Source organism: Myotis davidii, unplaced genomic scaffold, assembly GCF_000327345.1.
Source record: "Myotis davidii unplaced genomic scaffold, ASM32734v1 scaffold6023, whole genome shotgun sequence".
Classification (NCBI taxonomy): domain Eukaryota; kingdom Metazoa; phylum Chordata; class Mammalia; order Chiroptera; family Vespertilionidae; genus Myotis; species Myotis davidii.
Window position 1 is genome coordinate 15920 of NW_006294281.1, and position 3580 is coordinate 19499.

Consider the following 3580-nt stretch of genomic DNA (forward strand, 5'->3'; position numbering starts at 1 on the left):
ACACTGTCCCCATGGCACGAGCCAGTGTCTCCACAGTGCGTCTCCTGCAGTCACCGCCTGGCCTGCGGCACCTTCTCCCCTGCAAGGCCTCCCCATGCATTCCCCTGAGACCAGAGGCCCCCACTGTACCCTGAGGCCTGCGGCCCCGTTACCACTGCCACCTGCTGCCCTCCATTTCTGCTCTCGTGTCCCCGCCTCAGGGGACGCTCACTTGGCTGATGCGGACCTGCCATGACCTGCTTCCTGCCTTCTCGCTCTTTGTCCCTTGCTGCTGATTTGAAGGGTCGTGGAGCCCCTGGGTTCCTGGGCTGCTGGGCGTGACTATTGACGATCTAACCTGTGGATGGCAGTTGCTGTGATATTCACAGTGACGCTGCTCAGGGCTCCTCTGCAAGAGGCCAGTGTGGCCCAGGGAATCCGCAATGAGCTTCTAGAAGGGCTTCAGGTGTAACTGACAGGGAGCATTGAGAGTCTCAGGCACACAGCACGCTGCTCTGATGCATTTCCTTCATTCACAGTCATCCCTGCGCTGCCTAAGGATGGTGACCCTCTGAGAAATAGGTGCTTCTGCGCCTTTGATGTTGTGTGAACATCAAGAGCCCTGACACCCAGATGGTCTACCTCACTCCTTGGCGGGGGTTGCTCCGGGGCTGAGCATGGACCCACGGACCAGGAGGTCCCAGTTTGATGCCCTGTGAGGTTCATGCAGGGGTTTCTGGATCTAACCCCTTAGGCGGCTTGCAGGAGTCAGCCAATCCATGTTCCCATCTCTCTTTCTCTCCCTTTACTCTCTCTAATAATCAATAAAAGCCTTTTTAAAACAAAAAACCCCAGCTCTCCTGATGCGCACAGTGTGACAGGAAGGACAGAGAATGATGAGAACACGCACAGCAGTGACTCACATGGGCTGTGCTCCCGGCATCTGTGGTGGGGGAACCAGCAATCCCACAGGGTCATGTTACAGAGAATATCAGGTAGGAACTGGGTTTTCAGCGAGTTGCTTCTTACACCTGCATGTTTTTTACACGGTTGGCCCTCTCATTTGGCTGATGGGATGGATAAAACCCTGTTACACAGTGTGGAAGGTGCTATGTATAGAGGTGCCACTTGGGTTTCTAGTTCATCACTGAAATGTAGACACAGGGTTCTGCTCACACTTGGGTGTAACATGAGCTTTGCCATCTTGGGGTCCATCTCTGCTGCCATGGACACTGTCCCCCTGGCCCAAGCCGGTGTCTCCATGGTGTGTCCCTCACAGAGTCACCCCCTGGCCTGTGGCGCGTTCTCCCCTGCAAGGCCTCCCCGTGCGATCCCCTGAGACCAGAGCCCCTCCCAGCACCCTGATGCTGGTGGCCCTGTTACCACTGCCACCTGCTGCCCTCCATTTCTGCTCTCTGTGTCCCTGCCTCAGGGGACGCTCACGTGGCTGACGCAGACCTGCCATGTCCTGCTTCCTGCCTCCTCGCTCTGTGTCCCTTGCTGCCGATTTTAAGGGTCGTGGAGCCCCTGGGACCCTGTGCTGCTGGGCGTGACTATTGACGATCTAATAACCTGTGGATGGCAGTTGCTGTGATATTCACAGGGACACTGCTCAGTGCCCCTCCGCGGGAGCCCAGTGTGGCACAGGGAGCCCACAGGAGCTTCTAGAAGGGCTTCAGATGTAACTGACAGGGAGCACCGGGAGGCTCCGGGCACAGCGCGCTGCTCTGATGCATTCCATCCATTCACAGTCATCCCTGCACTGCAAGGATGGGGACCCTCTGAGAAATGGGTGCTTTTGGGACTTTGATGGTGTGCAAACATCAGGGGCCCTGACACCCAGATGGTCTCGCCCACTGCTGGGCAGAGGTTGCTTTGGGACTGGGCATGGACCCATGAGAAGGAGGTCCCCAGTTTGATGCCCTTTTAGGTTCATGCAGGGTTCTCTGGATCCAACCCCAAATGCGGGCTTGCAGGAGTCAGCCCATCCATGTTTCCATCTCTCTCTCTCCCCCCTTACTCTCTATCTCTCTTTCTCCCTTTACTCTCTCTAATAATCAATAAAAGCCTTTTTAAAACAAAAAACCCCAGCTCTCCTGATGCGCACAGTGTGACAGGAAGGACAGAGAATGATGAGAACACGCACAGCAGTGACTCACATGGGCTGTGCTCCCGGCATCTGTGGTGGGGGAACCAGCAATCCCACAGTCACAGCCTTGACTCCTCCTGTTCTGCGGGCTCAGCGGCCCCCCCTTCTGCTCTGTGTGACATGGCCTGGGGCGGGGTCATTGGAGGCCTGGCTGGACCAGAACATTCTAGAGGGTCCCTGACGGGGCTGCAGCTGGTGCTGGCTGCCAGCTGGGAGGTCCCTGGGCTGTGAGGTGGGTGCTGCTCCCAGCTAGGCCCCTGGCTCCAGGGGGCATGGGCCAAGGGCACAAGTCAGACGCACAGGCCCCTCATGTCACACTGACACGCACCTCATGTCACACCCACAGGCCCCTCGTGTCACACCCACAGTCTCCTCATGTCACACCCACAGTCTCCTCATGTCAGACCCACAGTCTCCTCATGTCAGACCCACAGGCCCCTCATGTCACACACACAGGCCCCTCATGTCACACCCACAGGCCCCTCGTGTCAGACCCACTCACACCTCATGTCAGAACCACAGGCATCTCATGTCAGGCCTGCAGAAATGAGGCTCTGTCACCTCCGTCCTGTTCTGGTCACCAAAGCTGGTCACAGGTCCAAGGGGAGGGTGGCCCTCCTGTGGGCAGGGGTGGAGGACCCATCACAGAAGAACAAGTGGGTGGGGATCCTGTTGAGAAAACACCATGTTTGGAAAAACAAAACCCAAAAACCTGCACAGTGAGCGAGAAGTGAGAGAAGAAATGGAGACATTTTAATTAAAATATGTAAGTAATGAATGCAAAGTGGAGGGAGAGGCGCACTGTCAGCGGGTGGTGATGGTGGAACCCAAAGGGGATGAGCCAGGGCTGGGAGGTGAGGGCTGAGCCAGGCGGGTGTGTGAGGGCACAGCCTCCCAGGACAGGAGCCAGGCTCTGAGGGGCAGGCACTGAAGCTGGGCGGGAGGGGAGGGGCCAACTCTTTAGAGAGAGGGCAGGAGAGAGAGACTGAGAGAGAGAGACACCTCTCCCACTGGCCTCCTGCCGACTGATGGGGTAGGACCTGTTGCTGGGAGCGCCTGTCTGGGAGCCGGCCCACTGTTGGGAGAGGGGGTGCCACTCCACCATCTGACCCCCACCGGGGGCTACGAATGACAGTGCTGATGGTCGGAAAGCCTGAGGGACAGTCCCCTGACACAGAGGCTGCTGCCCTGACCAGGGACGCCCAGCAACTAGAGCGCTGACTAGGGCTACAGAGTCCTGGACGCTGGTCCTGGGCAAGGGCCGCACTGGGCGCAGACTCCTCCCCAAAGGGGGCAAAGTCCCAGCGTCCTCGCTTCATGGGGCCTCCCTCCCTCCCTCTCTGTCTCACCCTTTCTCCCTCTCCAGCTCCTCCTCCTCCCTCTCTCCCTCTTCTCCTTCCCTCTCTCCCGCTTCTCCTCCTCCCCCTCTCCAACTTCTCCTCCTCCCCCTCT